General features: G+C 42.1%; 1 long non-coding RNA gene across 1 annotated transcript in view; it reads left to right on the top strand.

Annotated features, from left to right (window-relative positions):
* The window catches only part of LOC138569100 (uncharacterized), a 33,351-nt gene extending 18,412 nt beyond the window's left edge, over window positions 1-14,939 (top strand). Inside the window, exons 2-3 of the long non-coding RNA XR_011303127.1 lie at window positions 3,315-3,346; window positions 14,903-14,939. This is a non-coding gene — a long non-coding RNA (uncharacterized lncRNA). The remainder of the gene's footprint in view (window positions 1-3,314; window positions 3,347-14,902) is intronic.
* The last annotated feature ends 466 nt before the right edge of the window (window positions 14,940-15,405 follow it).

Below are 15,405 nucleotides of genomic sequence, written 5' to 3' on the forward strand. Positions count from 1 at the left end.
GCTGTAATATAGGATGTGTGCGAGCCTGTCGTGAAGCTGTGGTAGAGGCTGTCAGTTAAGCTTTGCCATACCCTTAGGGCAGCTGTGATATAGGATGTGTGGGGGCTTCCACTAAGCTGTGGTAGAGGCTGTCAATAAAGCTGTGCCAAAGCCCTTGGGTAGTTGTAATATAGGATGTGTGCATGGTTGACAGTAAGCTGTGGTACAATCTGTGAACAAAGCTGTGCCAAAGCCTTTGGGTAGTTGTAATATAGGATGTTTGTGAGGCTGCCCCTAAGCTAAGAGGCTGTCAATAAAGCTGTGCCAAAGCCTTAGGGTAGCTGTGATATAGGATGTGTGGGAGGCTGCCACTAAGCTGTGGCACAGACTGTCATTAAAGCTGTACCAATGCCTTAGGGTATCTGTCATATAGGATGTGTGGGAGGCTGTCATGAAGCTGAGGTAGAGGCTTTCAAAAAAGCTGTTCCAAAGCCTTATGGTAGCTGTGATATAGGATGTGTGCAAGGCTGCAACTAAGCTGTGGCAGAGACTGTCATTAAAGCTGTGCCAAAACCTTAGGGTAGATGTGATATAGGATGTGTGCAAGGCTGACAGTAAGCTGTGGTAGAATCTGTGACTAAAGCTGTGCCAAAGCCTTAGGGTAGCTTTGATATAGGATGTGTGGGAGGCTGCCACTAAGCTGTGGTAGAGTCTGTCAATAAAGATGTGCCAAAGCCTTAGGGTAGCTGTCATATAGGATGTTTGCGAGGCTGCCCCTAAGCTGAGTAAGAGGCTTTGATAAAAAGGAGTGCCAAAGCCTTAGGGTAGCTGTCATATAGGATGTGTGTGAGACTGTCATGACGCTGTGGTAGAAGCTGTCAATAAAGATGTGTCAAAGCCTTAGGGTAGCTGTGATATAGGATGTGTGGGAGGCTGCCACTGAGCTGTGGTAGAGGCTGCAATTAAAGCTGTGCCAAAGCCTTAGGGTAGCTGTGATATAGGATGTGTGGGAGGCTGCCTCTAAGCTGTGGTAGATGCTGTCATTAAAGCTGTGCCAAAGCCTTAGGGTAGCTGTGATATAGGATGTGTGGCGGGCTGCCCCTAAGCTGTGGCAGAGGCTGTCATTAAAGCTGTGCTAAAGACTTAGGGTAGCTGTGATATAGGATGTGTGGCGGGCTGACACTAAGCTGTGGCAGAGGCTGTCATTAAAGCTGTGCCAAAGCCTTAGGGTAGCTGTGATATAGTATGTGTGTGAGGCTGTCATGACGCTGTGGTAAAAACTGTCATTAAGGCTGTGCCAAAGCCTTAGGGTAGCTGTGATATAGGATGTGTCGGAGGCTGTCATGAAGCTGTGGTAGAAGCTGTCAATAAAGCTGTGGCAATGCCATAGTGTAGCTGTGATATAGGATGTGTGGGAGGCTGCCACTAAGCTGTGGTAGAGGCTGTCATTAAAGCTGTGCCAAAGCCTTAGGGTGGCTGTGATATAGGATGTGTGGGAGACAGCCACATACTGTGGTAGAAGCTGTGAACAAATCTGTGCTAAAGCCTTAGGGTAGCTGTCATATAGGATGTGTGGGAGGCGCTCATGAAGCTGAGGTAGAAGCTGTCAATGAAGCTGTGCCAAAGCCTTAGGGTAGCTGTAATATAGGATGTGTGCGAGCCTGTCGTGAAGCTGTGGTAGAGGCTGTCAGTTAAGCTTTGCCATACCCTTAGGGCAGCTGTGATATAGGATGTGTGGGGGCTTCCACTAAGCTGTGGTAGAGGCTGTCAATAAAGCTGTGCCAAAGCCCTTGGGTAGTTGTAATATAGGATGTGTGCATGGTTGACAGTAAGCTGTGGTACAATCTGTGAACAAAGCTGTGCCAAAGCCTTTGGGTAGTTGTAATATAGGATGTTTGTGAGGCTTCCCCTAAGCTAAGAGGCTGTCAAAAAAGCTGTGGCAAAGCCTTAGGGTAGCTGTGATATAGGATGTGTGGGAGGCTGCCACTAAGCTGTGGCAGAGGCTGCCATTAAAGCTGTGCCGAAGCCTTAGGGTAGCTGTGATATAGGATGTGTGGGATGCTGCCACTGAGCTGTGGTAGAGGCTGCCACTAAGCTGTGGTGGTAGCTCTGGTAAAGGGTGTATGTGGAGCTTTCAGCAAGCTGTGACTCATTAGAATATGAAGGATGTGATTAGGATGTGAATCGCAGTCCTTCAGCCGTAATACCGGCTTTTTATATAATTATATAATTTATATTTTACGTGTGTTTAACAGCCCCATTACAGCCCCTTGCACGGTCCCTGCACAGTTATGCTACAGCTACACCATCAAATTGAAAATGAAAAAGCTGCACAGCTAAATTACAGCTAAAAAGCATCTTTCAGGATTTAGGCATGGGCAGTAACAATTACATGAGCTTCTTGGACTCTATGGACTTCCTGATCGCCCCATGGGAACCCCACATTGTCAGGTGCACTGCAGGAGTTGTGAAGGTGGCACTTTCTAAAGAGAATTGCGCCAGATGTTGCTTAACGATTGCCATAATTAGGCATTCATGTTAAATGTAGAATGCGCAATGTAGCAGGTTTGAACTTTGTCATGCTGGAGGCATGCGGCTCTTGGTCAAGCTGTGAATGTATCCTCCTTCGCCCCTACCCACCCTGTCATTACCTTCTCACTAATTTCAAACTCCACTTTAGCTTATGGCATGTTGTAGCAGGACGCTTCTGTCTGTGGCACATTACAGAACACGGAAAGTACATTACCTCATGTGTTACCCTCTGTGCACAGGGATCCAGGGGCAGGGCTGCTGCTAGGCCTGGAAAAGATCCGGGGCTACGTTAATGTCGGGACTGTCGGGACTCAGGGATAGGTAACCTTTTGGTAGTAGCCCCTGAGATTCTATCCGGGTCTACAACCAAAAGACCCAGGGGTATAGCCCCTTAAGCCCCCCCTAGCAACGCCTCGGTCCAGGGGCATTACAAACAAAAAGTCTGAAAGCAGGAGCTCCTGTGACATAGACTAACACCTTAGTCTTCCTGCCTTCCTGGCACTCTCTAAGTGTATTGCACTAGTAACCTCTCCACCACTCACAGCTTAAATTAAAATCAGAAATCCAACCATGCAATTATTACTAGAGAGTGTACCAGTGAACTAAGCCTGGCTCTGTGCATGCAGACTGGTTTTCTGGATTGGCACTTTGTTCTGGACCCTTTTTTCTGCAAAGATTAATCGTTTTTTAAGAGTGATTAATGTTGATCTTAACATTTTCTCAAACATGATTCGCTATCCATCTCTTTCTAAGAGAGTGCATTGCTAATCATTCCTGTATTTGTGTCTTGTTTTTCATTACAGCTCCGGCTTCCAGTCGACCTGTCTCTGACCTGGTAGGACCTTAAATGATAACACATTTAAATGTCCCTGTGTGTTGTGCTACAGTCTGTGCTTATCAGGTGAAGGTGTGACTTTCCTTAGTTTATATTTTGCCCTGTACATACCTACAGGTGCAGAGCTTTATAGACAGGGATGAGCCTTACAAGCCTAGATGGCTGGACATGGATTCTTTACACTACTGTGTTTATCAGATGAAGGTGTGACTTTCCTTAGTTTATATATTGCCCTGTACATACTAATAGGTGCAGAGCTGTATAGACAGGGAAGCACCTTCAAACCCTAGATGGCTGGGCATGGCTTCCTTATGCTACTGTGTTTATCAGGTGAAGGTGTGACTTTCCTTAGTTTATATATTGCCCTGTACATACTGACAGGTGCAGAACAGTATAGACAAAATAACCCCTTCCAAACCTGGATGGCTGGACATGGATTGCTTAGACTACTGTGTTTATCAGTTGGAGGTGTGACTTACCTCAGTTTATATATTGCACTGTACATACTGATGGGTGCAGAGCTGTATAGACAGGGAAGCCCCTTCCAAGCCTGGATGGCTGGGCATGGATTCCTTAGGCTACTATGTTTATCAGGTGAAGGAGTGACTTTCCTTAGTTTATATATTGCCCTGTACATACTGACGGGTGCAGAGCTGTATAGACAGGGAAGAACCTTCCAAGCCTAGATTGCTGGACATGGATTCCTTACATTACTGTGTTTATCAGGTGAAGGTGTGACTTTACTTAGTTTATAGATCGCCCTGTACATACTGACAGATGCAGAGCTGTATAGATAGGGAAGCCCCTTCCAAGCCTAGATGGCTGGGCATGGATTCCTTACACTACTGTGTTTATCAGATGAAGGTGTGACTTTCCTTAGTTTATATATTGCCCTGTACATACTGATAGGTTCAGAGCTGTATAGACAGGGAAGCACCTTCAAATCCTAGATGGCTGGGCATGGCTTCCTTATGCTACTGTGTTTATCAGGTGAAGGTGTGACTTTCCTTAGTTTATATATTGCCCTGTACATACTGACAGGTGCAGAACAGTATAGACAGAATAACCCCTTCCAAACCTGGATGGCTGGACATGGATTGCTTAGACTACTGTGTTTATCAGGTGAAGGTGTGACTTTACTTAGTTTATAGATCGCCCTGTACATACTGACAGATGCAGAGCTGTATAGACAGGAAAGCACCTTCCAAGCCTAGATTGCTGGACATGGATTCCTTAGACTACTGTGTTTATCAGGTGAAGGTGTGACTTTCTTTACTTTACATATTGCCCTGTACCTACTGATGGGTGCAGAGCTGTATAGACAGGGAAGCCCCTTCCAAGCCTGGAAGGCTGGACATGGATTCCTTAGACTACTGTGTTTATCAGGTGAAGGTATGACTTTCCTTAGTTTATATATTGCCCTGTACATACTGACAGGTGCAGAGCTGTATAGACAGGGGAGCCGCTTCCAAGCCTAGATGGCTGGACATGGATTCCTTAGACTACTATGTTTATCAGGTGAAGGAGTGACTTTCCTTAGTTTACATATTGCCCTGTACATACTGATGGGTGCAGAGCTGTATAGACAGGGAAGCACATTCCAATCCTGGATGGCTGGACATGGATTCCTTAGACTACTGTGTTTATCAGGTGAAGGTGTGACCTTTCTTAGTTTATATATTGGCCTGTACATACTGACAGGTACAGAGCTGTATAGACAGGGAAGCACCTTCCAAGCCTGGATGGCTGGACATGGATTCCGTAGACGACTATGTTTATCCGTTGAAGGTGTGACTTTCCTTAGTTTATACATTGCACTGTATGTACTGGCAGGTGCAGAGCTGTATAGACAGGTAGCACCTTCCACGCCTAGACTGCTGGACATGGATTCCTTACACTACTGTGTTTATCTGGCCATTCAAGTTACATCAACGTGACTATAAAGTGCAGATTGTTTACTACTGGAATATATCAAAAACATTATTAATATTTGTACACAACACATAAATGATACTTTCTAATGGATTGAATCCTATCACAGACCCCTTCTATTTTCAGCGTAAGGTAACATCAGAAAAGCTTTGCTTAGGTAGGGGCTTATTGTGGCCTCATGCTGATTTACCTTTTTGGTGCGCTCAGCTTGCTGTCAGAGAGCGCTTCTCTCTACACATGAGCAACTCTGTTCCATGTCTGGAACACAGACATCCTGGGGTTTAAAACCTTTATGGACTGTGATTGTAGGATGTCAGCTAAGGATCCAGACAATATTTGCCTTTGTAGGAGTGTCCACACAATGACAATTTGGAGTGTAGATCTTGTTAGACCTTAAACCTGAAAGGACAGAGAAAAATGTAGTTCAAACTTTCTTTTGTCCGACCCTTATCTAAGTCCTTTCGGTGGAACACCATCTACACATAAGTCCCCAAAGAAGGGGAGTGTTTCTTGCCCTGAAGATCTAAAAAGATGAGTGGAGGGACCGTCTCCCTATAGGGAAACCAGAAAGGATAGGAAAAATTAAAGCACTCAAAGAGACCACTCTCTAAAAGCTACTCCCCATCTTCTTCTTTGTGCAAAAAGCCCCATCACTCCATGATAGGGGACAGGGAGAGACCTTTCACCTCAGGTAAAATTCCACACAATCTCCTCTTGGGTTGAGCGGTGTGGGTTATTCCATCCAGAGATGATAGAAGGGGGCAGGAAGTTCCAACCCCATCATCATGTGGATTAAGTGAAAAACAGCAGTCACAATGGTCATGAACACCACCACTTCGGTGCCCATTTTGGTGACACCATGGTGAGAAGACTTTGGCCCTTAGAAGAATCCAGGTTTCACATCAATTGGTCTGAGCATTGAGCAATTAGCCTAGCACTGCTATCCATCCTTCCTTTGCTTTGTGGGAAAGGTATTCTGCTACTGATGGACAGAAGAGTGATCACACACTACCACAACAAGGCAGGCGTTACTGGAAGTGATGTTGGAGTGGTTGTGAGCTTTGGTGAACAAAGTTCATCAAAGTTCATCTAGTCTCAGGAATATAGCTCAGGGGCAACGTGTTCCTCAGGTCCGCGCTTAGAAGCCTCTGGGTATTAAGCGCATTATAAATAACCAATTTCAATTACAATTACAATTATACAATTACAATAAAGCCATCTTGCTGGAACAGAGAATGTGGTAGCCAGTATTTGGAGCAGTAAGGGTCAAGTGGATCTGTTTTCCTGAAAGGAAAACTGGAAATGAGAGCTGTTCTGCTCCAGGGAAATCTCCCCAAGGGAGCCATATTAGGCTGCGCTGAGAGTAGAGTCTACTGCGATTCCCATCATACCTCTGGTTCTCAGGGGTTTACAGAGGTGCAAAATCAAGATGATCGAGATTCCCCCGAATTGGGCTCAGGTGACATCATACTGCAACTAAATGGCTAAATTGCCTTCATCAGGACATTGCATAATTTCTGTAGTTCGTCTCCATTCAGGGTAAATTCCTCAGATTGAGAATGATCTTCTATCATCTTTAATTTGAGCAGAATTCTGAAATCTGTCTGTGGAGACACACGAGAATAAAATAAGCAAACTCACTTTCCTTTAGATAGAGTTGCATCGTGGATGTTGTTGTCTTTCTGCTGGTGTAACTCTAGATTGTGGAATTGAAGTTGAATAAAAGCCATTTTAGAGTTACTTATGGGCCTTGTATATTGGTCAGACCATTTTTTGTAATACTTTTTAAATGTATTTCTTCTTTGTTTTTCTTTGCTGTGGATCTGTTTGCCTCAAAGGAAAACTGGAAATGAGCAGTGTTGTTCCAGGGAATTTCCTCATGGGAGCCATATTAGGATGTAGTCATAGTGGAGTGGGACTTTATTCTGTGGTTCCATCATACCTCTGGTTCTCGGGGCTTTACAGAGGTTCAAGATCAAAATGATTCTGATTGCCACATATTGGGCTCAGGTGACATGGAACTCAGATATCCTCATCCTAATTAAAGGGAAGACTGACCCTGGATAGTGTTGGTGGACCACCTTTCTACCAGGGATACCCAAGGTTCTCAGAACTTAGCTACACAAATATCTCCATAAATTATGTGGTTCTTAAGAATGTCTAAAATCAAATTAACAAGGGTTGTTTTAGCCCGACCCACTGCTGAATTTTAACCTGAAAAAGTAACGATTGTACATTACGATGGAGGAATGCAATTTGATTTGTATTCTACTTCCAACTGCATGTATGCCCTTAAACAAGAAAAAAATGGAGCAACCACAGCATCCAGAGCAAACCTAGTATGTCCCTAAATTGGTGGTATATCGACTTTAGCAACTAAATGGCTAATTGCCCTCATCAGGACATTGAATCATTTCTGTAGTTCGTCTCCATTCAGGATCAATTTCTCAGATTTTTAATTATCTGCTATCGTCTTTAATTTGAGCAGAATTCTTCAATATGCCTGTGGAGACATAAGCGAATGTACACGTTAATGCTTATGATTCCATTGTGCCCAGTAGCCATCAGCAGGGGAATAAAAGCAGCAGACACACCTTCCTTTAGATAAAGTTGCATCATGGATGTTGTTGTGTTGCTGCTGGTGGAACTAAAGTTGAATGAAGGCCATTTTAGAGTAATTTGTAATACTTGTTAAATATATGTCTTCTTTGCTCTTATACACATAATCACAAATGATGTTCATTCATACAAGCAGCATATAAGAAATACATACTACTGAACAGTGGTACACCCAGAGATATTATTTCACAACATTGGGCCTCATTTGGAGGTTTGCGGAACGGGTTAACGAGCTCCGCTAATAGGGGCGGACCCGTTAAACCCATTCCTCAAAATTACGATGTCCCCTCGCGGGACCCGGTAAGGACGCCTGGTAAAACCTGGTAAACACTACATCCTAGGGGTCCCTCGTGCTATGGAAACAAGGCAATGACCATACACGAAAAGATGCGCCAGACACGAGGTTTCAAATTCCCAATGCTAAGGTTTATTGCAAGCAAAAGATAGTATCAATTGGCCAATTCTGATCTCACGCCCCACGACGTGAGTTTCCTAGGCCTCGAGGGACGCAAGAGAGCGAATTACGTACATCAGTTACATATATACAAAATGCAGATCATACAATCAGCAAAGTCATGTTCAACACCCCTCTGTATTAAGTTCCTTTGAACTCGGGATGACGATGGACATATCCGACGAGTATGACGATTATAATGCTTTCGATATATATTCTAGTAACAATGTGCAATTTAGAAAGTGCAGAGCCATCTTTTAGAACACAGTGGTTCTGTTCTTGGAAGCAATCTGTACACGGGGAAGAGCCACATTCCAAGCTTTGCTATCTATGAGGTACTATTCGTGTCCTGGGAGCCGACACGTTCTAAAGGGTTTTGCGAAGGGGGGCCGTAAGAGAAGCATAATTCAAGCCTTTAACTGTATTATTCTAACATATTCTACCATCGTACGAGACTGGCTGGCAGCTGTGAAGTGATTAAATGCCCTGCAGCCTCCTCTCAATGCTACAGAGAGGGCGCGTGGGCATTCTTCTCTGAGCTACTCATGAGGAGTTTCAGCAAACTCTTCAGTCCCGTGACCTTGTCCTTTCATATTCAGACAACAATGTTAACAATTGAGCAGAGTAAGCAGAATCCGCAAGAAATGCAAGCTGCAAAGCAGTTTTTAGACAGAAAGCAATGAGCAATGGTTAACAAGCAAAATGGCGATTCTTACTACATTTAAAATGGCCACTCGTCGGTCAAGCATAGCAGTTCATATTTCTCCAATTCGGTGCTTAAGACGGTTGGCCCACGGCCATCAAGTTACGTCTATCATTCAAATGAAGGGTATTCATTTTTCCAGATTGACAGAAGTGTACGAAAAAAAGTAGTGGAACTATGTTCCCTGCTGGTCAGCCCCCTCTCCCCACAAAGCACATCGCTGTGCCCCTCCCACACACAATCCAAATCCCCAAACGAACACACCTACTATTTAAGGCAATGTTCAGTGCAGTATACTGAAGTGCAAGTTTCAACTTCTTCCTACACTTTTATTTTAAAACAAAACCATTCTATAACGGTTTCTTTTTAAAATAAAAGTATAGGAACAGTTAAACTTAAAAATAAAAAGTATAGGAGCACCGCTCCAGAACGCGCCCGCCCCCTTCGACCACCGCTTCATGTAAGTTAGAAGTAATTGTTAGCTATTCCAGTTACTCTTAATTCCACACATTACATGAGAGGAAACCACTGGCTCCCACCAACTAGGCTACATGCCTCCAACTCCCTGGGTTTGGAATGCAGCACACTTAGATTCCCCCCTCCTATATCAACATTCTCACCTTCAAACATTATCTCTGACCTCATGCATTCCAGAAAACCTTGCATCCATCCATACAACAAATAACTTCACAGCACGTTGGCTGGTTGCTCCCTCCTCAAAATGTGAAACAAGGAAAAGTGTCTACATCTAGAGACACTCCCATCCCCTGCACACCATTGATACTGATACACTATCAGTCAATAATAATGAAAATAGAGTGTATTCTTCTAATAAGTCAAACTTTAATTGAAGCAAACAGTTCTAAGTACTGTAAAAATCACTTCAAATCAACATAAAGGAATAAAGGCATTCAATACATAGAAATAAGCCATTGATCATGAGAAGAATATATACAAATTAGCAACTGAAATAATGATTTACAATCCGAATTTTCAAATGATGAATTTCGTAGTAGTGAACTCAGATGATCAGATGCTCTACGCGTTTCGGGGAATAACCCCTTCTTCAGGAGCAAAGTAATCTGAAAATATATGCATCAAAAGTACAACATCAGTATATTGATTCACAATGTTAAAACAAGGATGTACACAAAAATTGAGCAATCCAACACCGCTAAGTGCAAGAGTACAAAGATTTTAACTAATTGTGATCAAGATATAGAGATTGATTTAACCAAGGGTGTGACTCCAAAAAGAGATGGGAAAATGAGTAGGCTCAATAAAAGCGAATACCTGAAATAAACACAGGCGTGCTGAATCTGATGTACAGCGGTACTGTGTGGAGAAAAATCCACAAACTGCTGAGGTGCAAATAAACTTTTTTCGAGGTCATAAACCTGGTGTAAAAAATAAATGAATATGTATAGCCACTTGTGTGAGACAAACCATTTTAGGTCAAAGAAAATTATAACCTGCTGGAGAGACAGTTAACAATCGAGCTGCTTACCACAAAATTGAGCCGTAGTCGCTTAACTATATTAAGATATTCGGGGTTCCAACCGAAGCAATCAGGAAAGGTCCAGCTTCAATCCTAGACACTTCAAGAGTCAATCGAGGGAGTACCCAAGTAATGCCAATCTTGTGCGGAAAAATACAAGTACTGTACTACGTGTACCAAAAAGAAAAAGAAACAAGAATTACCACTTAGCTAAACTAAGCATCTAACTGTGGCAAAAACTCTTGGGCTATAACTCTAAAAATGTACCATACAGGTAAACAAACAAAGAGCAAACCAAAGAAAACGCGTGAGGCAGGTAATGCACATGGAGTGCACACCCAAGATAATTACCAAAAACTGAGCAAGGAAAACGTAGTCCAAGGTACATTCATTCAAACCACCAAGTGACAAAACGTAAAAAGGAAGCCTTTAACTCGGCGCACGGATGAAAGTGCCCCACATAAATAACAAAGCCTAAATAGAACTTCCAAACTCACCGTGGAAAAACGCAAAGAACATCCGCGCATGTCACCGCTCCAGTAGCTCTGCACGCTGATGCCGGACGTGTGTTAAGTAGTAATGACTCATAATGAGTCATATGACAAAGAGATGTCACGTGACCCAAAGGTTGTAGACGGAACGTTCTAATCGCGGAGGCATAGGCGGAACAAACGGCAGCTGAGCACCACTGAATGCACAGTGTACCGTTAGTAAAGAGCAATAGTAAAAATAAAAAGGAACACTTGCATTTAGAGGAGGAAACAAATATAAACTGAAATGCAGCGCCATATATGAAGAACTAAGTCAAGAGAGCCAAAAAATAAATCTAAGGCGTGAACTAGCACCAAGTTAATGGAAGTGAATCCACAACACCTGGGCAAAACAGATGATGAAGGGAAATACGTGAAAAAGGCAGCGGATAAATAAAAAGATAAATGAGCAATGAATTCCTAACCAATTACTAAAATTAAGCAAGCGAATAAACGTACTGCGTGAACAATGAAACAAATGTAACCCCGTGTGCACAGTAAAACAAATAAAATAACAAAACAGAAATAACTAATAAGGTGAAAAAAGATGCTCAACACAAGTTACAGAATAAGAAAGAAATAGAGAGATAAACGCTACTAATGGAAGTCACATATAGGCGGTTCAACCTGCCAGAGAAAGATCAGATTCAAACAAAGCAGTTAAGTGAGAACTCCTCATTTAATCCTCTAGGTGAAATAGTGTCAAGCAAGTCGATCCAAAACATCTCTCTTTGGGCGAGTATTCTCATAAAGTCCCCTCCCCTGGTGGGACGCTTAACAACTTCCAAGATGGTGAACCTAATCTGGGCTATGGTGTGGCGAGCTGATGTGAAATGTCTCGAAACCAGAGATTTGTTATTCTTGCAACGAATATTTGATTTGTGCTCGGTCCACCTCTCTCGGGCTGAACGGGCGGTCTGCCCAACATAGATTAAACCGCATGGGCATTTGATGCAGTAAATGACACCAGTAGATCGACAAGTTGCAAAGTGTCGTAATTTGATCTTTTTCCCCGTATGGGGGTGTGAAATAGATTCACCCTTAGATATATTGTTACAGTGACTGCAGGACAGGCAAGGAAATGTACCTTTTTTCTTTGTGGCTAGTGTCAATTGAGTTTCCTTAAGTGTGCGTTCTGCCTTTACAACTTTGTCTCGGATGTTGACTCCTCGTTTGTATACCATCATTGGTGGTTCAGGAAACAGCTCGCCTAGAGTTGGATCATAATGCAGAATGGGCCAATGTTTTTGGATAATTCGTTTAATGTGAAATGATTGTCTAGAGAATTTAGAAATGTGGAGGATAGCCGTATTCTCTTTTTTGGTTGTAACGGTCAATAGTTGTTCTCTGGTCATCGGGAGTGACCTTGCCTGTGCTTCTTCTACTAATTCCACTGGATACCCTCTTGAGGTAAATCGCTTAGACAAATTCACACACTCCTCTTGAACAATATCACAATCAGTGACGATCCTCTTCAGACGTAACGTTTGGCTATATGGCAAACTGGCCATCATTGCCTTAGGGTGGAAACTAGCGTAATGTAATAAACTGTTGACGTCAGTAGCTTTGTGGTATACAGGTGTTTTAATTTGATTGTTCACAATTTCTAGTTGTACGTCTAGAAAATGGAGAGAAGGTTCCCCAATGTCTAAAGTGAATTTAATTCTTGGATGATCAGAATTAAGATAGTCAAGAAAATCTTCCAGTTGTTTTTTGGAGCCACACCACACACCAAAAATATTATCTATGTACCTTTTCCACATAATAATCTTTGATGACCATTCCATATTGTGCAGTACAAATCTTTTCTCAAACCAATACATGTATATATTAGCATATGCTGGGGCCATCGCTGTACCAGATATTTGAGCGAAATAATCGCTTTGGTATCGAAAAAAGCTGTTGTAAAGGATGATCGTGATAAATTGAATGATTAATTGTGGATCACATTTAACATTTCTTGCTTGCAATAATAACCATTCTACTGCCTGAATACCCTCCTGATGGGGAATAGAGGTATATAGGCTGCATACATCCATTGAAAAAAGAATACATTCAGATGACAGGCAAGAAAATTCTTTAACATTCAACAAAAAGTCTGTGGTGTCTCTCAAGTACGTTGGTATAGATTGAACAATTGGTTGTAAAATTCGATCAACATATTTGGATAAGGGATCAAAAATGCTCTCAGTACAGGCAACATTTGGTCTAAATGGGGGTGGTCTTTATCTTTGTGGATTTCTGGCAAACCATACAGTACTGGCATGATAGGGAATTTTTTCAAAAGGAAAGACCTAGTTTTTACAGAGATCCAATCATTCTCAAGTGCATTGTTAACACAATTTTCAATGATTACCTTGATTTTATGTGTTGGGTCGCCGTTCAACTTTAAATATGTGGTGGTGTCCTCCAACATAGTGGTACACTGGGTGGGGTAAAAGGTAGAATCCATAACCACTACCGCACCTCCCTTATCTGCTGGTTTGATCGTGAGATCAAGATCTCTGGCTAAGGATTCCAACTCTTTCAGTTGAAAATCTTTCAAGTTCACTGGAGATTTTAAGTGAAAATGTATTTTCTTAAGGTCATCCTCAACCTTCAATTTAAACATATTCAGAACTGGATTTTCAATTGGTGGATCAAAGGAGCTTTTAGATTTCATTTCCAATGAGTCACCTGAATCTTCCCGTTCTAACTCATCAACTTGCGATGCGAAAAATAGTTTGAGTTTGATTTTCCAGAGTAATATGTGTAAATTAACTTTCTCATCAAAGAGGGTAGAATTAGAAGTCGGGACAAAAGAGAGTCCCATGTTCAGAATGTCCATTTGGCTAGATGACAGAGTCTTACTTGAGATATTCACCACAATTGAATCCTTTACTTGTTTTTCTTTTTTGATCTTGTGCCCACGTTGGGTCTTTTTTCTAAAAAAGGAGGCTCAATGGATACACCTACAGGAATAGATGCAACTGTACTATTCTCTAAATTTTGAGAGGATGCTGGTGGTCGATGGGTTGATACTTGTTTACCTGGTATAGGATCACCTATACTGCCCTCGCTTGTATTCTCTGAATCAGAGGAAGTAGGTCGTAGACTCAATACTATCCTAACACTCCTAACCTCGGACCTTGCAAATAGAACCTGATTCTGTCCTTGTAAATAACTGTATTTATTTTTCTTTCCTATTGTCTTACAGTTTTATTATGTAACCTGTGCCTGACCGATTTGTATGTATTGTAACCAAGCATGTGAAAATTCCTGTAATGCGCCCAGATACCTCTGGGTTTGGAGCTCCATATAAATAAATAAACAAACAAATGAACAGTGTCTGTCATATATGTTGACATTGTCATCAGTACGAGGTTTATAATGTGACAACCTGGCACTTCACGTGAGTGTGTTGACATGTGATGGCAATACTTGTTAAGAGACAATTCCATTTCACTATACAGAGGCCAAAACTAGAGGCTTTGTCAATGGTTGTTTTTTAAAGTGGCTTACAATATCTCTTGTCTATAGTTTTGATACGTTGATTGTGCCTAGACTTAGAATTGATTGATGGGAAGGAGGACTCTTCTGCAATGAGGTGTGCATCTGTGACACTGATTGGATCTTCAGTGAAATGGGAGTGGGATCAGCTGCTCTATGGATCTTCTATGTCCCACTCAAGTACTTGTGGTCACTTGGCTTTTTTACGGCAGCACACCCTGTCATATTCGAGCAGTGATATTGTGTTTCTTTCTAGGTTTGGTAATACATGTGAATATTTCCTTTCTACATCTTTTAATAACACCTGTGAAATGTTTTTGTGTGTTTGCAGATCCCTCCTAGAGATGGAAGCCTCATCAAGATCACTGTAAGTTGGTTTGATTGCTGTTCCGGAATGACACATTTTACAATCGATATGTTTGGCTGCTTCAAACATATTCGAAAGCTGAAAAAAACAATTAATCAATGATTGTGTTATGAGTTGCTGTTTTGTTGTGCATGCATTATTAGTTCATTTATGAGTAGTGTGCACATGCCTGGCTTCTGGTTCCACATGATGCCAGACTCAGCTTGATGAGCAAAGGTGTTAAGTTGTAAGGTGTAAGTACTGCTTCACTCTATCAGATTATTTAATAATCTTGCAATTCTGGTGACTCCAGACAAACATCAGCCTTTAAATGAAGTTTGAAAAAAAAAAAAGTTTGCCTAACGAGATAAACATTTTGACAGCTTTCCCCCTTGATGATCCATATGGATTTACTGGCTGAAGTGTGATTGGAGAATTAATTTTGAAATGTTGTGAAGCTATTTGGTATTTGGAGAGGTCTGATGTTT

This window comes from Ambystoma mexicanum, chromosome 2q (assembly GCF_040938575.1).
Source record: "Ambystoma mexicanum isolate Mex_15411 chromosome 2q, UKY_AmexF1_1, whole genome shotgun sequence".
NCBI classification, from domain to species: Eukaryota; Metazoa; Chordata; class Amphibia; order Caudata; family Ambystomatidae; genus Ambystoma; species Ambystoma mexicanum.